Here is a 15,267-nt window from a genome sequence, read left to right as displayed (position 1 = left end):
AGGAAGGGTAAGAAGAGTAAGAAATAGAATTACTGATGACATCAGAGCTACAATAGTGGACCGTGTCATCAACCGTGGAATGACCCTGAGGGTAGCTGGCCAACGGGTCCAGCCTAACTCGAGCCGCTACACTGTAGCAGGCATCATAAGGACATTTTGAAATGAGAATCGGTGAGAACAGTCACTTTGCACTAAGATTTGTAGCACTGCCATATGCCAATGAGAAACACACCAATACCATTGCTGTAAAAATACTGGAATTGTTACTTTACAGAATTGCTACCAGATGCTGGGGCAGAGGAAGCATGTTCACTGCAGACCAAGTAACCCATATAGTCATTATGGCGATTGCAAATAATCCTATACTTGGAAATAAACACTTGTGTTTGTTTTGATGTGTTTGAATAAACACCAGTACTTGAAGTTTGGATCCCTCTATGCTTATGGATCTATGACAGAAGTATGAGCTCAAACTGACATAGCCTACCTTGTGCACAGAGAAAGCAAAAGCCAGATGTGTTTTGTATTCATACCATCAGTGTGCAGTTGGCGCATTGTGTGCTTAGTAGATGATGGCTTGTGTGTACTGTTTGATACGGAAACACCATTTTTACGAAGGTGTGAAGAGTTAATCTAGCTGTGTTTGCTTTTGCAAGAGAACTACAATGTTTTGATGATTGGGTGACAGGTTTTCTTATTTGTGTGAAGAGTTTTGCAAAAATAGTCAATAGTTACAAAAAATGTGCTTAAGCAATCAGAAAAAACTGTAATTCTGTTTTTCTGGACGTAGAGTTTTGTGGGAGAAACGTTTCGTCCAAGGGACTTCTTCAGTCTCAGCTGACTGCAGGTTTCCCCAAATCTTATAAACAGTACATTTGCATAATGAATGAAACCAGCCCACTGAAGGGACAATGGGCTGTTTATAAGATTTGGGGAAACCGCAGTCAGTAACCTGCAGTCAGCTGAAGCTGAAGAAGTCCCTTGGACGAAACGTTTCTCCCACAAAACTCTACGTCCAGATGAACAGAATTAACTTTTGGAGATTTACTTTCCTGGATGATTGAGAATGCATCAAGATATCTATAGAAAAAAAGACTCTTGATTCTCAAAGGTCCAAAGTTTGTTTGTGTGTGTTACATCTCCTCGAGAGGAGGAGGGGATAACACAACAACTCCGGAAACTCAGTACAGGTGTTATGGAAAAAAGGTTTAATGGCAGCGCTCCAGAGTCAGACAACCAGATAACCCAGAGTCAGACAACAAATGTGGGGGAAAAAGGGAGTTAGGTTGTGCCAAAAAAAAAAAAAAAAACCCCACCAAAAAGACAAAACCAAAACTTAGCTGAGCTACTATCCTAGAAAAGCATCAAACAGGAAAAAAAGGCCCTAGACCTCAACTTAAAACAAGTAGTGATGTGTCCTGTGTGTCGAAGCGTCGAATCGTGTGTCGGGTAATCTCGGGAGCGTTTTTGTGAAGCGCGTATCGAGGCTCGCTTTGATTACGTATGCAGTGACGTTCGAGGCCTCGCGGGCAGTCCGTACCACGTGACTGATTCAGGGACTGGTTCACCGGTTCGCGCCAGATTCGAAATAAAATGGGCAGAAAAACAGGTGATTCCCCATCACGCTGTGTTGTGGAATTGGATTACGTACGTGCTACATAGTTACTTATGCATTTCTTCTTCGATGGAACCAGCAAGGAAGAGATGTTTTTTTTTCAAATGTTGTCTCTCCTAATAAAGTATGCACACAGTAATAGATATCACAAATGATAAACACCATAATATCAATAAACAACACTACACATCCTATAATCTGATTTCTGTCTTTTAGTTTATTAAAAAGTGAAGCACCACACACTAGTTTGTGTCATTATCCAGATGTACATAAGCATGATTACACAGGTACTAGGAGCGGGTTTGGATTATCGATTAAAATCGATTCTAGCTTGGATGTCGATTCATTAAAATCCTGAATCGATTTTTAATAGAAATATTACTACATTTCAACAACCACCAAACAGCTAAAACAGTAAATGAGAGGAGGTACACCGATTCTGCACAAAGACGTAAACACAAGGCGCGGACCGCTGACGGATCAGAATCAGTGAGATGTCGCCTTTCTCACCAGACAGCACGGACACGGTCGGGGCTGAAAGCCGACAGTTCACTGATTCTGATCCGTCGGCGGGTCCGTGCTTCATGTTTACGCCTTTTTTGCGCTGATTCTGAAGCTGCAGGTTTTATTTCTCTTCAAACAATATTGACCGAACCAGCAGAAAAAGAAGATCCAAACTACGCTTCACATAAACATCGTCATGAATTTCCTCTGATTTTTGCTGTTTTGCTTTCACCAGGATAAAAATCACACTTCATGCACAGCTCTCTCTCTCTCTCTCTCACACACACACACACACACACACACACACACACACACACACACCTTCAAGAACAGTTTCCCGTCTAAAAATCTGTTTTCTGCATTATTCGCTTGTTTGTTATGCATAAGACCTCCGTTGTTTGTCAGCCGCTGTTCTTTCCCATTTAAATACTTCCGAAAAGAAAACCTAATTTCTGCCGTTCAATAAGCTACTAAAATAATTGAAACTTTTTAACATTATGCAAAATTGCAAAACGCTAAGGTGTGTCTCTAATAAAACCTCTATTTGCTCTGCTTCAATTCAGCAGCATCAGGTAATGTTCATTTGTTGATTGATGGTTTTCTTTTGGTTTTGATCTACTGCTGAATATTTTCATAAAATCGTTTTTCTGTTTTAGCCTCAGCTATGTTGACACAAAGGCATCTGCTGTGATGCTTACACATTAGATAAAGTCTCGAAAGTGTCAGCTTTCTTTTTATAGTTATACAAATATGCAAATGTACAGATCTATGATCTGAATTATACTATTGACTGACTGTCTGAGGCTGACAGTTACACAATTATACCAAAACGCTGTCCTGATACTTTCCACTTTCTCTTTTGTATCACACATACTGAGACAATATTCGGGATAAATAACCAAGAAAACAATTTATTTATTCAGTTTAGAGGTTTACACATCATTATAATCACAGAGCCCGCTTCACTTGAATTGTCCACTTGATGGCGCAGTAGAGCAAATGAATCATCACAGTGCTTCGAACCATGAGTCGACCAATTGGGTGGAAAGCTTCAGTTCATCATGAGGCTTCATCTCACCATCACTAAAAACAAGCTCAAAGTTACATGGGTGGCACCAACCTACTTACCTAGTGTTTCTATCAAAAAGACTCTACGTGAGTAAGTGTATGGGGCCCCCAAACTTACCTAGTCCACTTTACTCCCACCACAAGCATCAAACAAAAGAAAGACAGCAGGAAACCGTCACACATGTGCCAAACAATTCAAAGGAGGGAAGAGAGCCGCGCCCAGCCACAGGTGGGTCTCCTTATCAAGGTGTTCACTCCTGGTTTGTCCAATCAGGGCCTCCCTCCTCTAATTAGTTGGACGTCCCTAGATTGACATCAGCCTGTAGTCTGCGACCTAAGGGAACGGAAAACAAAAGGAGAGGGAAAGAGAACATGCAGCCTGCAGACACGTAACAGTGTGTGTGTGTTTTCAATCAGTAGAAAAAGAGTAATGAATAAAGTTTGTGATTTTCCTGAAAACAGATCCTGTTACTACTGATAGTGTTGGTCCATATGTTAGTGAGCAGGTAGTGAAAAAATCAGAGTGTAAAAACATCCTATAAAAATATATTGGATTTATTTATTGGTTTGCAGAGTGTTTGAGAAGATAGTTACATATAAAGATATGAAGCGACACAAATAAAGATTTTTCCAAAAGAAAACACAAACAGACATAAAAGATCTTATTATTATTATATTATTATATTATATCTCTCGGCTGGCCTGGGAACGCCTTGGTATTCCTCCGGACAAGCTGGAGGAGGTGGCTGGGGAGAGGGAGGCCTGGGCCTCTTTGCTTAGGCTGCTACCCCCGCGACCCGATCTCGGATAAAGCGGACGAAGATGGATGGATGGATTTATTTATTGGTTTGCAGAGTGTTTGAGAAGATAGTTACATATAAAGATATGAAGCGAAACAAATAAAAGTTTCAAAATAAAACAGGAAATGATCTAAGATATACACATAAAACATAAAAGATGAGTGAAGAGATCTTATTGAAATAAAAATGAGAACAAGAGTCAGAGCAAACAAAAGACACGAAGCATTTATTATTTTCCTTTTACTCAAACCTCTTCAGTTTAATTTTAGGAGTTTCATTTTTACTCTTATTTAAGTTCTTTTTTTATTTTCATATTAGGACTTTTTTGTTTGAATCATTAAAGTTTGAATGGCAGAATGCAAAAGATTAAACACACAGGTACAACAAAGGCTCGTTCAGGTCAATACATCAAACGTCCAGCAGATGGTGATACACACTCAGTTTACAATGGCCAACTGTGCTGCTGCTCCTCCACCTGAAAGCATGTTTGGTTCCAGACTTCAATGTCAAAAACCTTAAAGAGAGTCAAAGACGCACAACTGAGCTTTCATGTCTTTAAAGGCCTCCAAGTTAAAGAAGGCAGTGGGAGAGAAAGCCATGATTCATTTAAAAAAAGAGAAAAAGGTATCAAACAAATATCAACGTGAACATATTTATGCAGAGATATCAAGTTAATTAGTAAAATGGGAAATATGTGTGATATGTGTGACTTTTTATAGAAACATGCTGAGGCAAGCATGGACATACAAATAAACCCCCCTCTTGTAGCTCTTTGGAAATGCACAAATACAACTTTATGTCCATTAGATTTTGTGAAAATATCTGTATGGCTGGAGTTTCCTGAGGAGCTTATTGATTTCTGCATTAAGCTGATTCTGTTAGTTAAAATTAAAATGTTGAGAACTGAAATTAAATTATGTGGCAACAATTCAAAGAACTTTAAAAAAAAAAAAAAAAGGGAAATTAAGATAAAAAACAATTATGTACTTTATAACAATTATGTACTCCTCCGCTGTACCTGTTTGCTGTGGTGTCCCCCAGGGATCTGTGCTAGGCCCTACCCTGTTCTCACTGTATATGCTTCCTTTAAGTGTCATTTTGGAGAAATACCACATTGCCTTTCACTATTATGCCGATGACATCCAGATCTATTTTGAGCTGAATGATGATCTAGCTATGTCCGTGAGTAACTTTCGAGAGTGCATGTGTGAGGTCAAGCAATGGCTTCTGGCAAATTTTCTTATCCTTAACGATAAGAAAACTGAAATTATGATCTTTGGCAGTGACGCTCTTCGTGCCAAACTTCATGATGCTTTTGGTTTTCTCACTAGTTCTTTCCCTGACACTGTTAGGAATCTGGGTGTGCTACTTGACAGCTCATTTAAACTTGACAAACAAGTATCTGCTGTCGTCAGATCTAGTTTCTACCAACTTCGCCTTATTTCCAAGGCCAAACACTACATCCCGCACAATGACTTGGAAAAGCTTATCCATGCCTTTGTAACGTCAAGACTAGATTACTGTAATTCACTTTATTATGGTCTCCACTCTACCCTTTTACATAGATTACAGACAGTCCAGAATGCCGCTGCACGCATTCTAACTAAAACTAAGAAGTTTGCTCACATCACTCCCGTCCTTGCTGATCTGCACTGGTTGCCTGTGAAATTTCGTATTCAATTTAAAATTCTGTTGTTTACTTTTAAAATTACCAATAACACAGGGCCAAGTTATCTTAAGGAACTCTTAAATTCATATCTTCCTACGAGGGCCTTAAGATCTTCCTCACAGTCATTGTTGGTTCAGCCCAGATCTCGCTTGAAGTCTAGAGGTGATCGAGCGTTCGCTCTAGCTGCACCTGAGCTGTGGAACAGTCTCCCGATTGGCATCCGGGCGTCTGATTCTATTCAATCTTTTAAATCACGGCTTAAAACATATCTGTTTGAACTTGCTTTTTCTACTAGTTAAATTCTCGCCTTGCTTCTAGTGAGTTATTCTATTAATGTGTCTGGTTGTTTTGCGTTGTCCTGCGCTGTCAATGTCTTCTATCACTGTGTTTGATGGTACAGCTTTACAGCTTTACTCTGCTATAGCTGTGTGCTATAGTTTATTCTTATTAGTGGCTTTTACCTGTGAACATAATCTCACACTTATATGACTCTGACGTTATAGTCCTTATTATTTTATTATTTTATTGTTGTGTTGCCTATGTCCTCTATCACTGTGTATGATGGTACAGTTCTACTTTGCTACAGCTGTGTGCTATAGACTGTTCCTATTAGTGGTTTTTTACCTGTGAACATAATCCCACACCTATATGATTCTGATGTTTTAGTGTAAATCATTTTATTGTTTTATTGTTTCATGTAAAGCACTTTGGCATGCCCCTGGCTTTTAATGTGCTCTATAAATAAAGATTGTTGTTGTTGTTGTTGTATAACATTCCAACATTATCTGATGTTTGTCAAACCTTTACAACAATGCCTTTGTTGTAAAAATACGTTTCTTTTGAACAGATATTGATCATAAAAAACACCATACATATTTGTGGTTATGAGGGCACACAATGAAAACATATCCAGTGAAAACCCAAAGGTGTGACAGGTATTTCCACTTTACAGTCCAACATTATGTGATGTTTGTCAAACCTTTACAACAATGCCTTTGTTTCTCCCTGTTGAGCTAAGACCTCTAACAAAATTATGCCATCTAGAAGTTGGTCAAATGTGAAAAGTAGGAGTGGAGCTGAACCCGAATACGATATTCGGAAAGGCACAAATAGCGTGTTTTTTTTTTTTGTTTTTTTTTTACAAATTCTTATTTCAAAAAATACTTTAAAAAATATTTGTATTTGCAAGCGCGAGCCACTTCACAAGCGGATGGCACAACATAGAAGAGCCACCTCCACGGGACAAGACTCAGCAGTCCATCTGCATCTAAAGGTCAAAGGTCACTCTTTCGAGGATGCCAACGTTGGGTGCAGGTTTCACAATGAGCTCACCCGAAACCCTGGCTGATTGGGACCCACACCCAGTTTGACACCTTGGCTCAGGCGATTAGAGGATCATCAGGGGGTCCTTTTGTCCCTCTGTGGGGGGAAACTCCCACTGGGTTTAAATCTGCTCCCTTCTCTTGTTTGCCAAAATCCCCACATCTGGGCTGAACTAATTTAGCCCAAAGGTCAGCTAATGAAAGGGGTGTGACCTCACGCCTGCCACTCAGCAGTCTATGAAGATGAATGGTAGATGATCCTGTGGAGCTTGGGCTGTGAAAAATACGCCCATGTAAATCTTGTATTTTTCTTGTTTTTTCTCTTTGGATTAGTTGGCGTTGTTGTTGCACTTGGTCACATTACCATGTAAGAATCTGTTCTAAGATGACTTTAAATGTATACATACAGTATAAATATATATATTTATTTTTTATTAAAAAGGATAGGGAGGGCTCAGCCCTGTCAGTCCATTCATACCAGCCGTCCCTGATAGACACACCAGGGATCCTAAATGCTGGCAAATCCACAGAACTTGTAAAAAAAGAAATGATCACATATATTGAACTCTCTACCTCTCTACCGGGTCCTCATCTTTTTACATTTATTCTTCATGTTGGTTGAGTCACACCAAAGAAGAAAAACTCTGTGGAAGCCCTGCAGGATCTGCTTGATAAAAAAACCAATTACCACTACATTATTGTACTGTTCACCTATGGTGATGAACTTGAAGACTTGGACATAACTATACAGCAGTATTTACTTGAAGCCAAACCAGAGCTCCGACAAGTCATCCAAAGCTGTGGAAACAGGTTCCACGTCTTCAACAACCGAAGCACAGACACAAAGCAGGTGGAGGAGCTGATCACGAAGATTGACGACATGGTGGCACATACTACACAATTGCCATGTATAGAGAGGTGGGGGGGAAGAGAGAAATTGGGTGGCATGGTTAAAGAATACAGGTTTATAAGTGAACTATTAGAGAATATTCTGCGTTTTAATTTCCTTCTTAAACAACAAGACAGTGTAAACAAATAGAAATGTGTAAATTACTTTTGCCTCAACTAGCACAGACTTATTTTTCTCCCAGTGAAAATAAAATAAAATGAATTATGCCAAGGATCTCATCAAGAATAACAAATTTTAAGGATAATTGTGTGCTTTAAGTGTGATGTGCTACTGATAAGTTACTTTTCAGGTATCAGGTGAGTATGGTTAGTTTTTTTTTAAATAGCAGATCTATGTTTAACCATAGTGGCTGAATACGCTTGAACTCAGATTTATGCCATTTAAATGTCATTTAGCAATAAAACTTGAAGTAATGCTTAGTTTTGTTGTACAAAGCCAGGAAAAAACAGATGTTGTGCTTGTTATGAAAAACAATTTTGAAACAATTTTATTTTTAAGGTTTATTCTTTTTTTCTAAGAAGTTAGCTCAGAAGCTTAAGATAAGTGATCTCAAAGTACTTTACAAAGTAAAATAAAAACGTTTTGAGAGAAAATTCTATAATTAACATTCACAGAAATAATTAAATATGCATCTGGATGTGACTAAACCTTATAAATTTGTCTTGTGTCCTGAGAAGTCCTAAATCAACCAAGAAGGAAATTTCGCTTCTTGGTAGGAGCAGTCTGTGCAAAGTTTAGAGGACAAATTATTTGATTATTCAACAATTTCTTTATATAGAGCCACTTCATTACAAATGTACTATGTACAATACAACCAGTTGCTAAGGTACATTTTTATAACATTTAAACTCCTTTCTCGAATCAGAAAACTCAGTTTTTAAGTTTATAAGTTCACAAACCTTCTTTCTTCCACCCTCACTATACATTTGGATGCGGGAGGTCTGTCCAGCGTCTTCCCCACCACCTGATCCAACTCACCACCAGTTGGTGAACAGTTAACAGCTCAGCCCCTCTCTTTACCTGAGTGTCCACAACATACTGCTGCAGGTCTTGTGATACAATTACAACATCGATCATCAACCTGCGACCTAGGGTGTCCTGGTACCACCTGCACTTATGGACACTCTTATATTTGAACATTGTGTTCGTTATGGCCAAACTGTGATTTGCATCACTTTGTAAATATGAAGACTGGAGAGGGGGTTCTGGTGGTGGTGGTGGTGGTGTGTGTGTGTGTGTGTCTGTCTGTGGGGGGCGTTATTGTAATGTACTGTTTGAGCTGTCTGTGGATCATCCTCCAGCTTCTGTCTCCTGAGGGGCACCAGACAGGGATGCCCACTCTCCCCTTCACTTTTTGCAATTTTTATCGAACCTCTAGCAGCAGCATTTAGACAGGCTACAACAATTAAGGGCATAAAATGTAAGAACATAGAACATAAAATCAGTCTCTATGCGGATGATGTGTTGCTTTTTCTGCAAAACACACAAACCAACCTCTCTGAGGTAATTACTTTAATAAACTGGTTTTCAAGAGTTTCAGATTATTCAATTAACTGGCCAAAATCTACAGTTCTCCCCATTAACTGCTCCTTCCATAATTCTTCCTCTGCCCCACTGCAATCCGGAAATATTAAATATTTAGGTATTAATGTCTCTCCTAAGCTTTCAGACTTAACTAAACTAAACCACATCCCACTTCTAAAGAAAGTAGAAGGCGATCTGACTAGATGGAAATCTTTACCCATATCACTCATGGGAAGGGTCGCCACTATAAAAATGATGATCTTGCCAAAAATGAATTACTTATTTTTGATGATCCCTAACAAACCATCACAAGATTGGTTCAGATCTCTGGATTCATATATTTCCAAATTCCTTTGGAAAGATAAACCCCCGCGTATTAGCTTAAAAACGCTACAAAGAACCAAGGATAGAGGAGGATTAGATCTGCCTAATTTTCACCAATACTTCTTAGTCAACAGGCTTCAGTTCATCTCAGAATGGTTAAAACATACCTTCTTAGTTGAGCCCTGGCTAGATGTTGAACAGGCACTATGCAAGGATCTAGAGATTTCAGACCTACCATTTATTAGCTCAAACATCAAAAGACATGAATGCTTTAAAAGTATCAACATCAGGTTTTCTCTAACAGCATGGTGGGAGTTTCTAAAAATAACGGAGTCTTCATTAATCCCATGCAAACGTACACCTATCTGGAATAACCCTGACATATTACAAAACAATAATATGATTAATTTCCCAGAATGGAGTTGTAAAGGAATTAAATACTTAGAACATATATTAGAGGGAACAGAATTTATTCCATTTGACAGACTAGTTGAACAATATGGGATCAACAAGACAAGGTTTTTAGAATATCAACAAATTAAATCCATAGTAAAAAAGAAATTTAACCTCAGTCAAGTTGAATTACAAACACCACTAAGTGCGGCACATTTTCTTACTCTTAAATCCCCCAAATTATTATCTAAAATATACAGAACACTTTCTAAATTAGATGAATCAATATCCCTTCCTACTGCAAAGTGGGAAGCAGATTTATCAGTCAACCTAGACCAAAACTTCTGGTCTCAGATTTGCTTAAAAACTTTTAAATTAATTAAAAATCCCAGTCTGCAATTAATACAATACAAAATACTTCATAGAGTGCACTATACAGGTCATCGGATGTTCAAGATGGGCTTTACATCTTCCAACAACTGCTCACACTGTCAAGGCAATACACCAGACAATTACATCCACGCTCTTTGGTTCTGTCCACCAGTGCAAAAGTTTTGGCGCGAGATATGTGAAGACTTATCAAAGTGTCTGAAATGTAACATTCCAACTTCCCCCTTAGTGTGTCTACTGGGCAGCTTAGATAATGTCACTTCAGAAAAGAATATCGCCCATATGATCTTCACTGCCCTATGCATAGCCAAGAAAACAGTCCTCATGAACTGGAAAAATAAAAATAATCTTAATTCTAACCAATATAGAAATTATCTATTAGATTACATTAGTCTTGACACAGCCTCTGCCACCACATTACATCAATTGCTCTGGGCCCCTTTTATCAGCTCCATCACCTAGTGGGGGTGGGGGGTCATAGTTTGGTCCCGCCTTCACTGTTGTGATTGGTGAGGGGGTAGGGACAGGCTTAGGGCGTCGGGGGGTTCCCCGGAGGCATCTTCCTTGGGGGGCTCAACCCGGGGTAGTGGTCATGTCCGGTTAGGGGCTCTGTTGGCTCTCAGGTGACTGTTTCCTCGCGGCTGCGTGCAGCGGGGCTAGGGGAGGGTCTGTGCTGATGGACGTGGGTTACTGACCTGGCAACCTGGCTGCCCCTGGGTGGGTCCGGGATGGGCGTGAGGTTCTGGGGGCGCTCCGTCTCTGGGCTGGGGCCCGGGCCGGGCCTCGGGGGCTTGGGTCCTGGTTGGTGTGTTGCCGGGGTTGTGGGCGGGTGGGTGCATGGGGGCCCGGCCCTGGAGCAGGGTGCCGCCGGTGCGTCGAGCCACCTGGGGGGCTCTTCAACTGGTGGGGGGGATGGTCACATCTTGCAGGAGCTTTCTTCTCTTCAGGAACTCTCTGCAAGAGGGGGAGATACAGGAGAGGTGGAGGAAGATCTCAGCCTGGGCGTTTACCGTCTTATGTAGTCTGGAAGATGTGTGGATGGTGGGGTGGGTGCAGTTTTCTCTGTGGTGGGGTTGGGTGGACTGTCCAGGGCTCTGTGGAGCCGGAGGGCGCTTCTGCACTGGGCCCCGGTCTGATGGGCCTGGGCCCCCCTTCCCTGGCGGGTCGCGAAGGGTGGGAGTGCCTACTGGGGTCAGCGGGGGAGCTGGCCCCAGGGAGGGGTTACCTGCCCCTCCCTTCCTTCCCTCCCCATCTCCAGCTGCCTCCCTCTTCCCGCTCCTCCACAACCACCCACACATGCAGGGCCTTGGAGTGGGGGTATGTCACCAGGGTGCAGAGGAGGCTCCCCCCCCCCCCCCCCCCTGTCCCCTTCTGGCTGCCTCTCCCTCAATTTTATCCCACAACTTAGACATTCACATTATTCACACTCTCATTAGACATACATATAGGATCTTAGGGGTGGGCACAATCACGGAGTCCAAATTACCATCAGGGTGTACACCTCACCCCTGACGTCGTTGCCCACCTCTCAATTTTAAATACACTTAGTCATTGAGGGCTAGCAGGAGGGACTATGCGCTTACCTGCTGCTCCTTGGCAGGTAGCTCCATGCCCTCCTGGGTTTTAATTGCACCTTAGAACACATATGCATCAACACTACAATGAGCGGGTGGAGGGAGGTTTGGAGTCTTCTCCCACCCCCATTCTCTGCGGCCTGCTGGAGCGGGAGGGCTAGTAGGAGGAGTTGGCCGTCCGACTGCGGTCTGGGGTGTGGGGCCTCCCTGCTGCTGCGGAGTCGGGGCGGTCTGCCTCTCCCCACCGCAGGGAAAAGGGTAACACCACCTGGGTCTGGGTGCAATTCCCCCCTCCAGGGGCAAGGGTACCTAGACCCGGTTTGTAGAGTACGCTTGGGGAGTGTGATCGTGTGTACAGCGTCTCTTTATGTCTGTCTCCACGTTGGTTGAGTGTGGAGTGAGTGCATATGAGAGCATGAGGGTGGGAATGGATGTTTGTGTCTGTGTGTGCCTGTATGTCTGTGTCTATATGTCAGGCTGGGTATCAGACGCCACCTCTCTGGGGACACCTCAGGCCCTCCAAGGTTTGGAGGCCTATCTCCACCCACCACCACTTCCCCTGCCGGTGGCGGACTCCCTCAGGTGTCGGTGTGTTGGTGGTTCTTTGTGTCTGGGGGTGGGCGTCCGGGTACACACCGGCTCACTCCTTGGCGGCCGCTTGTCGGGGCCTGGGGCCTGGGGCTCGCTCGGGCCCCCTTTGGAGGTGGGGTGCCCCCGGCCTCTCGGCCTGGGGCTCGGTCACTCAGGCACAGCTGGGGGCCGGCGGAGCTCACGGGCGCGTCACTGCAACTCCCCCTGACTTCTGCTCCGCGGCTGCTGGGCGAGCCCTCATCTGGGACTCTCCTCGGCTCTTACTGGAACAGTGGCGCGGCTGCCCCTCTGTTGGTCTTCCATGGTCTCTTGTGTTCTGGGGGCCTCTGGATGTCTGGAGTTTTGATCTCCTCCATACCCGCTTCACACCCTGGAGGACGGGGCTGTGGCCCCCCCACACTCCCTAGCAGATCATTACATGGAGAAACCTTTGGAATGCAAGCATGCTGATCCACATAGGTATGCACACATGGGTATTCACAGACGCGGACTAAAGCTTTCTTGGCTGCTGCCTCAAAGCACACTGTGCGCTGTCTATCTTGCGTGCTGCACAATATCGTTTATTATTTAGTAAATATTGATATCTATGACTAGCTAGTTTATTGTGATGGTGCTTTGTTTTCTCTATTATTATGTTGCTCTTTGTTGTTTGCTGTCTCCTCTGTTTGTTTTTTTTGTTGTTTGTTTTTTTTTTTTCTCCATACAGGTGACCCAGGAGTTCTTTTTTTTTTTCTCTCTCTTCCCCCCCCCTCTCACCGTCTCTTCTCCCCTTTGGTTTTCTGTCTTTCTCTCCCCCTCTTTCTCTCATTCATTCCCCCTGTCCTATTTATTAAAAAAAAAAAAAAAAAAAAAAAAAAGACAAAGGATGAACTGAAGCTCTGCCATCACGTAATGTCGCATACTGCTGTTTCTGATGTCATTTAGAAAAAAAAAAAAAAAAAAAAAAAGAGCAGTCTGTGCAAAGTTTCGAGGGCAAATTATTTGATTATTCAACAATTTCTTTATATAGAGCCACTTCATTACAAATGTACTATGTACAATACAACCAGTTGCTAAGGTACATTTTTAGAACATTTAAACTCTTTTCACAAATGAGAAAACTCAGTTTTTAAGTTTATAAGTTCCCAAACCTTCTTTCTTCCACCCTCACTATACATTTAGATGTGGGAGGTCTGTCCAGCGTCTTCCCCACCACCTGATCCAACTCACCACCAGTTGGTGAACAGTTAACAGCTCAGCCCCTCTCTTTGCCTGAGTGTCCACAACATACTGCTGCAGGTCTTGTGATACAATTACAACATCGATCATCAACCTGCGACCTAGGGTGTCCTGGTACCACCTGCACTTATGGACACTCTTATATTTGAACATTGTGTTCGTTATGGCCAAACTGTGATTTGCATCACTTTGTAAATATGAAGACTGGAGAGGGGGTTCTGGTGGTGGTGTGTGTGTCTGTCTGTGGGGGGCGTTATTGTAATGTACTGTTTGAGCTGTCTGTGGATCAAAGAACCCTTTAAATACTAGCTGGAGCCAGCTTCAGCGAGCGTAAAGAACACAATAACAGGACTGTCATTGTGTTCTCTGTTTCCACAGAATACAACCACAGTTCTGTGGAAAATGCTCTGTTGACTAAGACATTTCCACAGAACTCCTCGTGGCCTCGTTCCAAACATTTCTTTTGAACAGAAATTGACCATAAAAAAACACCATAAATATTTGTGGTTCATTATGAGGGCACACAATGAAAACATATCCAGAGAAAACCCAAAGGTGTGACAGGTATTTCCACTTTACTAAGTGCAATAATCCTTTCTGTCATCGTTGTATTTTTACTCAGTTGTATATAGTATTTGTATTTGTATTCTATTTTTATCTTATTGTATATTTATTTTATTTTATTCTACTGTATATAGTATTTTATTTTATTTTATTCTATTCTGTACAGCTGTGTACTGTATTTATTCTTATTGTATTCTAATTTTTGCCTCATAAATTTTGCACTGTCCACTTCCTGCTGTGACAAAACAAATTTCCCACGTGTGGGACTAATAAAGGTTATCTTATCTTATCTTACCTTTACAGTCCAACATTATGTGATGTTTGTCAAACCTTTACAACAATGCCTTTGTTTCTCCCTGTTGAGCTAAGACCTCTAACAAAATTATGCCATCTAGAAGTTGGTCAAATGTGAAAAGTAGGAGTGGAGCTGAACCCGAATACGGTATTCGGAAAGGCACAAATAGCGTGTTTTTTACAAATACTTATTTCAAAAAAATACTTTAAAAAATATTTGTATGTACAAGCGCGATCCACTTCACAAGCACATGGCACAACATAGAAGAGCCACCTCCACGGGACAAGACTCAGCAGTCCATCTGCATCTAAAGGACAACGGTCACTCTTTGAGGATGCCAATGTTTACATTTCAGTTCCCTCCCCAGACACCTCAACGCCCTCTCAAATCCTGGGCCATCTGACCTCAGGAAATCACATGATAGGTTGGGTGCAGGTTTCACAATGAGCTGAGGGTCCTCAGGAAGTACAAGCTGAACTCCAACCTGCTGCTGACCTTCTACCGCT

Source organism: Aulonocara stuartgranti (genome assembly GCF_965226115.1).
Source record: "Aulonocara stuartgranti genome assembly, chromosome: 9".
Classification (NCBI taxonomy): Eukaryota; Metazoa; Chordata; class Actinopteri; order Cichliformes; family Cichlidae; genus Aulonocara; species Aulonocara stuartgranti.
This window is presented reverse-complemented; position numbering follows the sequence as displayed.